The 13,392-nt window shown below is 46.3% G+C and overlaps 1 pseudogene; it reads right to left on the bottom strand.

Moving 5' to 3' along the window:
• Positions 1-11,943, bottom strand: part of LOC120847036 — a 37,350-nt pseudogene extending 25,407 nt beyond the window's left edge.
• Positions 11,944-13,392: the final 1,449 nt, after the last annotated feature.

Here is a 13,392-nt window from a genome sequence, read left to right as displayed (position 1 = left end):
CGACTTTGAATATCTTGCTGAAAGGTATGTTTGGGCTAGTAGATTGATGGAGCATCTTGGTTTAAAACAGAGCGGCAAATTAAGGTACAGTAGAGACGAGAGAAACGACGGTGCTGTCGTCTGTCTCGTCTTTGTCCTTGTTTTGTTGCGCTGTGTTAAACCAATATGTTAAGTATCTTGCATTATTTTAAATTCAATCAATTTCTTTTTGCGACTAGAAAATGTTCATTATAAGTTGCCGCAGTTTGTGAAATCATTTCATTATACTCACATTCATAGTCCTCAGCATCTTGTAGTGATCTCAATATATAACAAAAAGAATTCTCAAACAACACGTATTTTTCGGAATGTTGAGTGAACGGTTTTTACCAACATTCTTGATGATATATAAGGCAGCCGCCTAATTCACCGATGAAGTTGAAATCGAGATTGTAGCAGGTTCCATTTGGTGATGTGGCCTTACGCTGAGGCTGGCCTTGGAAGGAAAAGATGGGAGAAACGTTTTTTGTTGTTGTTGAATTAAGGGGTAGATTGTGATCTCGACACCATACGCACTGATCGTGTTTTAGGCGGGACCTGGCGTGTGGAATTAACGCCCAAAGTAATACAGTGCAAAAGAAGTAAAAAAAAAAATGGCACGAACAGCTATAATTGCAGCCAACAATGAACGGCGTCAGCAATTAGACGAAAACAAGCATAGAAAAAAGGGTATGTCCCAACGGCTCATACAACCTTTCTAAACATGTGCACACCTAGTAGCTGCTGGGTCAACTATCCGAGTACGTCGTCGTTTGAGCACGTGCTGTGAGCTAATATTAAAGACAAGTGCAGCGTCAGCGTTCGGCGAGGTCTCGGAATAAATCCAACGCTTCGTGCCCAAAAAATGGGGACGGCCAGTGCTGCTGTGATGAACTTTTCGAAAATAGTGTATTGCGTTGATTATTTAAGGCCCTGTTATACTCCGACGTCGAGCGTAGCAAGCGCGGCGTAGCGCAGCGCACACAGACACTGATTGGTCTTAGATGTCGATCTCCTGCTTGATGGCCAATGAAAAGCCCGCGTTCTGCTCTACGCTGCGTTTGCTGCGCTCAATGTCGGAGTTTAACAGAACATTTAGACTGTTTATTGAATGCTCACAAAGTACCGAGTTGAAGATTCCATTAATCTTTTGGTTCGATAATGTTGGTGGCGAAAATCTTCAATGTTCACGCCCCGAATAAAAACGAAAGAAAAAGGTTTTCCATACCGCATTCCTACGCAACTGTTGGCCCGTCTACTTCTTGTAGGGGCATTTCGCTTACACCCCGGAATTGGAAGTTGTTGCCATTTTAAGCAACTATCACTCATTTTTCTCCTGCCTCCCGTATATTTCTGATAGCTTACTCCACGTTTTAATATTCTATACGTTTTGTCCCCCATACCCAACACACAGACTACGTAGGAATTTAAGTGAAGACAAGAACAATTCAGGAAATAAACAGTAATCTCACACCCACTTACGCTTCAACTTACAGTGTAACACGAGATCGCGGTTTCGGAACATGCTCTCGCTGAACAAGCACTCCAGCAGGAATGTATGTCTCAAATTAAGGGTTGAGCGCCAGCTTGCCCGTGTTTGTCAAAAGTTACTCCTCATGCGCTAGGCCTTGGCTTTGAATCGAGGGGTCTTAAAGCACGAAAGAGAGACCGAGTACAATACGTAGGTCCTGCGACAACTTGGAAATATTAAAAGGAACTGTAATTAAAAAAAATAAAGAAAACAGCAGCGCAGCGCGCACATGAAGCGCGCGCGAACAAAAACGTTTAGACACTAACACGGATCGCTTTAAATGCAGATGTGACGGAGTGTACTACCGACCATTCGGTGCTGTGCGTGCGGGCACGTGTGTGTGAGTGTGTGTCCCACCGTGGCGTTCGCGCCAGATTACAAAGAATCCTCGCCTCGCGGCTAGGGGAAGGGAAGAGGACAAAGAGGAAAGACAGCAAAAAAGGACGGTTAGCCATCGCAAGCCTTCGGACAGAGAACGTTGTAGCAGTTGTCTGTGTCGCGAACTCAAGCCGAGTTTAGATAAAGTTCTATGTGCCGGAGCAAGCGCTGGGTACTGTCTCTCCTCAACGTCGGGCCCCGACGACGGTGTGTGTGCAGCTTCTAACCAGAGTCTTCACAATCGGTGGCAGCGGTGGGATTCTACGTTGAAGGTTTCGCGGGAAAGTAAACCCCCGCAATCGAGACAGTGCCCATATCGTCTGAAGAAGCAAGTACGGCGGCCATCAACACCGTAGCCGAAATCATGGCAAACTCGATCGGCGCCGGAGTGCTCGCGTTGGGCTCAATGGTGCCCTCGTTTTCGGGTGAGGGCAGCGGCCCCACTGCGCCAGACTTTCTTCAGGTGCTAAGCCAAGTTGCTCAGATGGGAGGTTGGAGTGATGAACAACAGATTGGCATCGCTAAATGCAAGATGATCGGAAGGGCCTACAACTTTGCCTGGCACGATGAAGAAATGAGAGCGGTGAAGAAATATCCCGAGTTCAGGGATCTAATGCTCAGGAGATTTGACAATGAACCGGAAAGTCTGAGGCTTGAGAAGTTCATGGCTGCCAAGCAAGAGACTAAAGAGGACGTCCGAGAATTCGCAAGTCGACTGCGGGCGCTGGGTGCGAAGACTATCCCGAAGTTCGAAGGGGCCGGCGCGGCTGAATCACGAGCAGCTGCAGATAGTGTGCTGCAGCGACAGCTTCTCTCCTTGTACGTAAATGGACTGCGAGATCCTGTCAGACGCTACGTGTTATCAAAGGGTCCAACTAGCTTTGCCGACGCCGTGGAGGCTGCCGCTGCAGAAGAGCGCAACGAGAAGTTAGTTGCACCCGGGGCTGCATTACGTGCGGTCGATGCGCGCGAGGAAAATAATGAGACGGACTTACTCTCTCAGCGCCTCGACAGGCTTGAGAAGATGTTTGCTGACAGCATCGCTCTTCAGCGGGCGCCGATGGAGAGGGGTCTCCCTCGGAATACGTCAGTGCGTCTCCCAATGCGTTGCTGGTACTGTAACCTGGTCGGCCATAGAATAAGAGAGTGCAGAAGTAGAATCGAGAATGAAAGGGGTTCACTCTCGAACTCCGTACAACAAGGGGTACAGCAGCCCTACAGGAGCGAAGAAAGAGGAAAGGCCGCTTCGGGAGGGTCCCACGGGCAGGGAAACTAACAGGTCCCCTTCCGAGCGACACCGGCGGAGGGGGAGAAATAAACGTGGCCATTAGGTTGTGCGGGGAGAGCAGTCCGGTGGTGGCGGCAAATATTGGAAAAATGGAGCTACGTTTTCTGGTGGACACCGGGTCGAAGGTCAGTCTCCTTAAAGAGTCCGTCTTCAGAGAACTGAGTCAGAGTGGTCGGACGTGCAGCGAGCACCTCGGGGGCACGCGCACGCGGTTGACAGGCATAACAGGAGAAGAGCTGGAAACCCGTGGTTGCTATATCATACCACTTAGGATCGCGAAGACCTCGTTCTGCCATCCGTTTTTTATCTGTAACGACAGTGCGATGATCCCCGTGTCCGGAATCCTGGGGCAGGATGTTGTGCGCGCTCACGGCTTGGACCTGCTGACCACGAAGGGGGTGGTTGTGCTCGACGGAAAAGAGGTTCCGATCTTGAACTGGTCACCATCGCAACCTGTGCGGGGTGTATGCTCTGCTGAGACACCTGACATGTTGGTGTCGGAGTGCATCATTCCACCAAGGACAGAGATTATCGTGGCTGGTAAGCTCCGGGGGAACCCACCCCGCGGCGCACTTGGTGTGGTGGAGATGGTAGAGATTGAGCCTCATGGGCTTCTGGGGGTTGATGCTCTGGCACGTGTAGATCAGAGGGGACGTGTGCCGGTCTGGATAGCAAATCTTACGTTGTCTGAAATGCGCCTGCCCAAGAACAAGCGGGTCGGAGTCTTCGTTGACGTAGAATCTGACCCACAACTTGAGGAGATGATACTGAGTTGCGACACGGTCGACGGCATGTCGGAGGCGGCTTTCTTGGGAATGTTCGAGCTGTCCCACGTCCACCCCGGGGAGAGAGGAAGGATCGCTCAGCTCCTGTGGAAGTACCGGGCGGCATTTGCTTTAACGAAGCTGGACCTCGGTCACTGCATGTACAATCAAACACAGAATCAACACGTCGGACGCTGCACCCGTATACCGCCGAGCGTATCGGATACCATTCGCTAAGAGAGACGAGATGGAGCAACAGGTCCAGGCCTTGTTAGACAAGGGTATTATAGAACACTTCGTTTCTCCCTGGGGTGCACCCGTTCTCCTGGTTCAGAAGCCCGACGGGTCGTTCAGGTTTGTGGTCGATTATCGCGAACTAAACAAGGTGACAAGAATCGACCCATACCCTCTCCCAAATATTCAGGAGACCATTGCTCAGCTGGGCACTGCTAAGTACTTCACCGTGGTCGACATGGCCTCAGGGTTCTGGCAAATAGAAATGGACGAGAGTGACCGAGAAAAGACGGCCTTCAATGCGCCGTCTGGACACTATCAGTGGCGACGGATGCCCATGGGGCTGGTTAACAGCTCGGCGGTATGGCAGCGCACAGCCGACGTAATCCTTGCAGGTATTTTGGGGAAGTCGTGCCATGTGTACTTAGATGATGTGATTATATACAGCCATGACTTTGACCAGCACCTAGCGGATGTGGTGTCCGTCCTGATGCGGTTCCGGGCAGCGGGTCTGAAGTTGGGACCCTCCAATTGTCAGTTCTTATGGGAGGAGGTGAAGTACTTGGGACATATCCTTTCGAGGCAGGGTGTTAGGCCTGATCCTGACAAGCTGAGCTGTGTCCGTAATTTCCCAACCCCTCGGAATGCGAAGGAAGTACGACAGTTTTTGGGATTGCTTGGATATTACCGCAGGCATGTGAAAAACTTCGCGGAAAACGCCAGGCCCATGACGCGGCTCACCTCGCCAAAGGTAGACTTTGTGTGGGACGAGGAAGCACAGACGGCTTTTGAGCTAATGAAGGATGCTCTAACCAGTGCCCCCCTTTTGAGATTCCCGGACGTTTTGAGGGATTTCATCGTTATGACTGACGCATCCGGCCAAGGCTTGGGCGCAGTGCTGGCCCAGGTTTTTGATGGACAGGAGCATCCGATCGCATTTGCGAGCCCCCAGCTGAACGAAGCTGAGAAGCTCTATGGTGCCACTCAACAAGAGTGTCTGGGCGTAGTGTGGGCTGTGCGCCACTTTCGATGCTATCTATTCGGACGGCATTTTCGTGTTATTACGAATTGCAACGCCCTCAAATGGCTGATGTCCGTCCGTGACCCAAACTCGCGCCTTGCGAGGTGGAACTTGCTGCTTCAAGAACATAGCTTCGAAATCGTGCATCGTGCGGGGAAGTTGAACCAGAACGCAGACGCGCTGAGTCGGGTGGTCGTTCGCGGCGTGGCGGACTTCAGACCAATGCTGGACCTAGAGCGTTTTCGACAAGAACAGAGGAACGACGATGAGCTGGTGAGCTTGATTAAACACTGTGAGAACGCTCCGGGTCGGCACAGCGAGTACTATTCAGACAACAAAGGTCTACTTTGCCGACGAGAGGGAGACAGGCGGACGACACCGGAGACATCGCGCGGCCACGTCGTCGTTCCGGTTTCACTTCGCGATGAGCTGCTGAGAACAACGCACGATGCTCCTTACGCCGGACATCTGGGAGCACGGAAGACGGCGGAGAGGCTCTCCCGCGACTACTACTGGCCGCACATGAAGCAGGACGTCAAAGCTCATTGCGATCGCTGCGGCTCCTGCTCTCTGCGGAAAACTCCTAAGGGCCGCAAGCCTGCACCTCTACAAATATTCGAGGAAATCTCAAAGCCCTTCCAACGGACGTCGATGGACATCATGGGACCCCTGCCCCTATCAACCCAGGGAAATCGCTATCTGCTCGTTTTCGTTGAACACCTCACCCGGTATGCCGAGATGATTCCCATGCCCGACCAACGGGCGGAGACCGTGGCCCGCCTCTTCGTCGAGCGCGTTGTAATGCGCCACGGGACGCCTCAGCAACTTTTAAGAGATCGTGGTGCAAACTTCACGTCAAAGCTCCAGCGAGAGGTATGTAATCTCCTGGGAATCCAGAAGATTCTTACAACGCCTTATCACCCCCAGTGTAATGGAGCGGTGGAGCGCCTCAATCAGACTATAAGCGGAATGCTGGGTCACTATGTGGCCCGTGACCAACGGGATTGGGACGTATGGGTGCCTTACATCACCTTCGCGTACAACTCGGCAACCCACGAGAGTACTAAACAGAGCCCCTTTTTCCTTCTTCATGGCTGCCATCCTGAGATGCCATCAGCCCTTTACCAGTCACCGACGGGAAGTTACGGCACTCTAGATAACTACAGAGATGAACTGCTTCAGCGACTCTCATCCGCCCACGAGTCTGCACGCCTGATGCTGGCTGACTCTGCCGAAACAAGGAAACACCTATTCGATAGGGAGGCCGCAACTTCGAACTTCGCCGTGGGTGACGTCGTGTGTATCAACGACTTGGCCGGCGTCCGTGGGCTCGCCAGAAAGTTGCAGCCTAAATGGCGCGGTGCGCTTCGGGTCGAAAAACTGTCGGAGGTCACCTTCCGAGTAAAAGACACTCGAACAGGGGAGCAAAAAATAGTTCATGCTAATCGCCTTAAGCGATATGGTGCCGGAAGCGGTGACCGGGGTGACATTGGGCCTCTTCGGGGGCCGGGCATGCCGAATGATGTTGGGACTCCTACTGCCATGCCCGCCGTTCCAAAGCCCCACGGCCCGTGTCCAGCAGATGAGAACAGAGTGGATTCTGACGAGAAGAGGTCAAACGATTTCATCATGCTGGCACTCTTGGAGGAGTTGTCTCACAGCTCGGCTGCTGCTCCTCCTAGAGCAAGCGAACCCGCGCAGGAACACCGCTATGCTTTGAGAAAATACGGACCAGTTGATTGACCTTAAGGGACACACGTACGAGAAACCTGCGGGGCCCACCGGGTGGTCTGTAATCTGCGGGAACATCCTTAGTGAGCTCGTCATTGTTCTGGGTTCAATGTGTTGTCCCATTCTGTTCACTGTTCTTAGCGACCACGTGATGGTGTATTCTGTGCACTTTACCCAGTGTTTCTATAGGTATCCTATAGTGAGTTCATTACGGTCCGATAATTAAGTGTCTTTATAAACCTGAACATGAACATCCCTTTAAGTTTTGTCAGATGAATTTTGTGTAAGAGAAAATTCCTTTTTTGTGTGGGCGAGTGTGACGGAGTGTACTACCGACTCATTCGGTGCTGTGCGTGCGGGCACGTGTGTGTGAGTGTGTGTCCCACCGTGGCGTTCGCGCCAGATTACAAAGAATCCTCGCCTCGCGGCTAGGGGAAGGGAAGAGGACAAAGAGGAAAGACAGCAAAAAAGGACGGTTAGCCATCGCAAGCCTTCGGACAGAGAACGTTGTAGCAGTTGTCTGTGTCGCGAACTCAAGCCGAATTTAGATAAAGTTATATGTGCCGAAGCAAGCGCTGGGTACTGTCTCTCCTCAACGTCGGGCCCCGACGACGGTGTGTGTGCAGCTCCTAACCAGAGTCTTCACACAGACAGCCGCCATTTTATTGCTCTCAAATGCTACGTTGTGACGTTATTATAAAAAAAAGAAGCTTGTAAGTGTAGGTAATCTGAGAACATTTAGTGGCTTCAGGTTAATGCGAGAAAAGTGTCAAAGATGCATTAGACATTGCCTGTCTATGCATCTATATTCAAGCCTAGAATAGTAGTTTAATAACATGTGGAAGTAAAATATCATAGAGAAAGAGCGTAACTATTTCACGAGTGTCTATAACTGAACACGCGTACATTTTGAAAATGAAAACAGCAACACATATAGTAAAAATATGTTGAATCTTTTCAGTTTACTCTTACACACGAGGAACAAAATGTTGCGTATCAAATAAGAGTGATAGTTTGATTGGCAACATCTTAGTGGTGTGAGGCACTTGGATATTGTCAGCGACCTCGTATTCCTAGCAAGGTTATACCAGTTTATGTGTACCGCCAAAAGCTGGATACCAAATAGCTCAGTGGTGTCTATTCAAACTAATATTAACTCCTATGCATCTAGAAAAGTTATTCAAACATGACCCCACACCAAAACCCACTTTGCGGGCAAATAAAGAAAAAAACTACTTGCACGCTGCCGCAGCCTCAAACACATGTGAGGGGTTAACCATATAAATAAAGAGAACACGAAACATGCAAGAACAGTATTGTTAGTCAGCGGATGGCCCGTTAGCAGCTTTCAATAAAACTGCGGTTCATAAATTTATAAATTGCAGCTGCACTTATTGTGAGTATCCCGGTGACAGCTCGTTCGCGCTCAATGCTAGCCAGAATTTGTGCGGTGACGATGTTAGCGTTAATTATTACTACAAAATATATAAGATACGTACCCAGATGCATAATATTTTCAATGCTGTAACCCTTTTGTTTTAGAGCTTGAACATATTGTGTTCTCCATTTCCTGTCGCACAAAATGGGATAAATGGCTATTTGTAGAAATCATGCTTACACACAAGACGGTTGGTGTAAATTTACGGGAAAATAATAAGGTCGGTGAATTTTTTCTATTCATAATCTTGCACGCATTTTCTTAAATCCATAGTGATATAATTTTAAGACATCGTGTATTTATATTCTTTCAAAGTTAAAATACAAAAATATGAAGGGCAACAAAAAGTCGCCGCCAAGCTATCATTTAGCAGTTTGCCTACGTTCAGAATAATTAAACTTATTTCAACCATATGTTATAGACTTAATGCTTCTGTGAAAAAACGCGTTCCAAGAATTAAAAAAAAAAGTTACCAGTTCTTGGTCTTCGTTATAAACAAAAATGGACGTTTTCTTTGAAAGAGCAATACCATCCAAAATATAATAGATGCAAGCACCTGAAAGTTACCGACTAGACTAATTTTTGGAAACTATGTTACAACCATGAGATTCTTAGCCCTAGAAACTCCGCATATGTCTGCTTCAATGAAAGTGCCACGTTTGCGAACATGTTATATTTAAGAAGGCATAAATGAGACCGTTTCCCATTTGGAAGTTTATTTCGTGAGACCATTTTTTGTCATTAAGATCATCTGGCGGGCTAGTTGCTTGTACATATTGAGATATTGAAACGCAAAACGGCAGTAACGTGATACGAGGGAGACAGGAAAGAGCGCTATTTCCTTCTTCGTCGTTTTGTGCATTAATATCCCACTTTTGTCAATTCTAGCCAGCTCCCAGTGGGAGCCGGCGATTTATTTCTGTTTTCCGTAAACGGCCCTTTTTGGTTTCTTCACGCAAAGCGGTGTGTGTCGTTATGGTGTTTTTTTTTATTTTCTTGCCCTAATGGAATTAATGTTTGTTTACTTTCGTGGTTTGATCAATGGGTCACGTTTGTGCGTTCAGTGAGTTGAGATTATACACTTTAAAGGGGTGCTGCGACAATTTTCTGGTTTTGGACAATTAACTGCGAACATTGGTCCGTGTCACCTGTACATTAGAGAACACAAAACCATCTTTGCTTCCGCGCTAGTTTTTATTTTAAAAGAATTAAAAAGAACTGGATGTCGCAGTACCCCTCAACTTTCAATCCGACTTTTGAGTGACGCCACTTGTAGTAGTACTACATTGTCTCCCATTGGTTTAAGAACCCAGAGCTGTTATATTTCTACAGATTAGCGTCGCCAAATGTTGCGGCGTGTGATCGAGACAAGAGGCGGTTCACCAAGGGGCTTGCGCGGATTGTGGCATCGGAGGGGGACTGGTTTTGTTGACTTTGCTCCCAATGACGGGGCACCGTCACTCCTATAACTGCCAGACCCGTATATATATATATATATATATATATATATAGTATATATAACTAACTAACTAACTGAGAAGAAAAGAAAACCCTAGGTGAAAACAGCAACGGGCGGTTTATTCTTCGACGTTTCGGCCGGAGTCCGGCTTTCTTCAGGAAGGCCAGACTATATATATATATATATAACTGAAAAAAAAGAAAGCTGAAACAAAATAAACGTTTAATGGGGCGAACTTGTGCCCAAAATAAAAAAAAAAAAAATGAAAAGAAGATAACAATAGAGCGTGGCGGGCGTCGATGGCAGCGTAGCAGCAGGATCGAACGCTGGGGCGAGACTGAGAGCGGGTTTTACCAGTTGTTTTCTGTTTTGAAGATTTGTGTTTGTCCTTTGTTCCCTTTTTCCAGGAATTCTTATCGTCGTCTGTTAATATATTTTTTTTTTAATCCGGCCACGTATAATAAAGATTTGCTCGTTCTTGGAGCCTGTACATTATCGTCGAAATGAATTTTCGCCGAGTATATTTACAACGGCACACCTATATATGCTGCACGCAAGTTCGTGTGCGGGACTCAGACGATGTCTCTATTCTGCCATAATATTAATCCTATCTTAGATATCAAAGCCTTTTTGTACTTTTGTATGCGTCCTATATTTAAGCCTCAGTATACAGTTTGAAGTACTATATATATATATATACCAAATTATTGACTAACAAATGAACTTGCTCAAGCACGCCGACCGTGCTTTAGTAGTACTCCTAGGTGAATAATTATCGGTTTTCTAAATGACAACTAACCACTTCAGTGAACACCAAAATATTATGTATAAATTGTTGAATATTTTATCAAACCTGTTTATGTTGAGAACATTATAAAACAATAAAAATACTTACACTTTTTTTAGATTTTGTATCGTACCATTTTGATGTGTAATTGGCACTCTTCAATATGCGATTAAGGTCACTTGAATGCACTTGGAGGCATCTCACATTTTTGTTATGTTCTTGGGTCCCCAGTCCGCTACTATAAATGAGATAATAGCTCTGGTTCGCCGTACACTTGATTATCTGAAAATATAACAATGTATATTTTTAAATTCTTTGTACGTATATTAAATGCTGTCCTCTGGTTTAACTTTGAATGCTTTGACGAGGCCGTGGTGTGAAGACGGTTCTACTGAAAGCTTAGCTAAACGTAAGAAGACTATCAAACACAATTTCTTTGCGTTGATCATAAATTGTGATGAACATCGTCGAAACACACGTTCCAGTTTCGTCCATGTCGTCTACGAGTGAAAACACTACATTAATTCTCCAGAAAAAAAAAGTGACAAGTGCATGAACTAAAGAGCATACTGAAAAGGCTTAAAAAGGAATGTGCCCGCTTGTAAAAGTGACATTAGAGGACAATATTGTTGAAAAAAAAACGAACGAACAATCAATATTGATCTTAAGTAAGAAGAACGGCAGCGTTGTTTTACCTTTATTTAGAATCCTTCATTCAGCTCGGTTTTTATTTATGATTATAGTCATCACATTTTCTTCTATCGCCCTTTGAAATTCGTGCCACCTGGGAAATCAATACATCAAGCCGCTGACAATAAAACAAAACCGCTTTCCACTTTTTCTAACACTTAAGAACTACACATTTCCGAAGGCTCAGACTTCGCCCAAACGTAGCGCAAAACGTTAGTGAAAAAAATTTTAACTAACGGTCTCGGGATATAAAATTGTACGGAAATTAACAGCAATCTGTTAGCAATGGGGTTTGTTTTTAGCAGGGGCATTATTCGCGTACATGTATTCGTATGGTCATTCGGCTGCCATCTCCCCACTTATATAAACAGGATCTGGACTGAAACAGCGATCGCTTCATGACAGGCAAGATGACCAATATTGCTAAAATAATTGTATCCCCGGTGAAAATAAATCATACCTTCAATGCATCCTGCATCGCGCCAAGGTCTTTCCTGTTTAGGTCAGGATTGTTGTCCGGCGGTTTCTTCCAACGTCTAAACTCTACGTCGGCGTATACCACAGAAACGCTTAGACAGAGCACCAAATGTTTCAGGGCCAGCATCGTTGACGACCTCTCAAACGTAGTTGCAATATGGGCAGACGTGTTCGCTTTATAGCGTTCCATAGATTACGTCATTCTTTGAAAAATCGAAATTTATTTTTGTTCTTACGTTGCGAAAAGAAGCACTCACTTGCGTGCAGTTACAAAAGTCACACTCTCCCAACTTTTGTTTTTTGTCGGATTAGGTAGGTGTGTCTGTTCTTCATTTTGTCAGCAAGGAACCCCCCGCTTGCAAGGATGTTTAATACCCTAGGACCCGGCATAACATTATGTAAAGCAGTGACGCCTAAAAAATAACGCAATCCCAGGCCGCCTTGCGCACCGGCGCTGTTCCCACCGTCTGCTCGCCGCTCGGTCGGCTCGATCGGCTACGTGAGGCACAAAGCCGAGTACGTCTGCTCCGTGCTTGTGATCTGTTTCGTCAGCTCGTTGTTACGGCTGGCTTTCGGTACGATCACGGCACACAAGAAAATATTGGTGGCTTACGAAATGGCAAATTTAATGAGATTTTGATATTTGTTGAGCATGAATCGCCAAAAACTTTCCATTTTGTTTATTCACTCCAGAAAGGAATGCTTTATTGTCCTGTCTTCTCCTGCAAGCCCTTCTGTTTTGCAAACGTGTTGACGAAACGGCGTTCCAAAGAACAACCTTCATGGAACGCGTTTCTTTTAGAAGGAAAAAATGAACGCCGCCGTTCTATCTTGCATCAGTGGAACTGGAACAAGAACGCATTAGGTTTTCGAAAAAAAAACGGCAGAAGGGACGGCAATTTTTTAAATATATATTCGCAAGTTAATTGAAATCTATGGTAGAAATTTATAGTCAGTGAGAGGCCGACTTGTAAGTAACGCGTTACAAGTAATGAATTACTTGTAAAGATTACATTTTACTGTACTTTCGTAACGCTTCAATTTCTTCCTTTAAGGAGTAACGATCCTTGTAATTGAATTACTTTATTGCTGTAATCGATTATAACATTACGCGTTACAATTTTTCTCTTTTTTTTTTTTTGGGGGGGGGGGGGTAGATATGCTTGAGTCACTCAGCTCTGGACAGCAGTCAATTTCTTCTTTTTCGAAACCACTAAGCACGGTACCTCAAATATTAGTATGGCACTTCACGATGCTTCGTTTCCTGGGTACATTTTTTGTTTTGTACACCGGAGACTACGTACGGGTATGAAAAATGACGTTATCCAGCTGAAAAATGACGTTATCCAGCTGAAAAATGACGTTATCCAGCTGAAAAATGACGTTATCCAGCTGAAAAATGACGTTATCAAGCGCTGAAAAACGGCGCCCATTTTTCATTTTATTTTTTCATGAGAGGGTTTGGGTATGTTGGCGTCACTCACTCAGCTCTAAGCAATAACAGTCAAGGCTTTTTTTTTCCCGGAACAACTGAGCACGAGACACCAAGGATTATGCTACCGTAATAAAAAAAAAG

This window comes from Ixodes scapularis, unplaced genomic scaffold (assembly GCF_016920785.2).
Source record: "Ixodes scapularis isolate PalLabHiFi unplaced genomic scaffold, ASM1692078v2 ptg001158l_1___fragment_3__unscaffolded, whole genome shotgun sequence".
NCBI classification, from domain to species: Eukaryota; Metazoa; Arthropoda; class Arachnida; order Ixodida; family Ixodidae; genus Ixodes; species Ixodes scapularis.
Note: the sequence above shows the minus strand (reverse complement) of the source record. Positions and strands in the feature narration are given on the sequence as shown.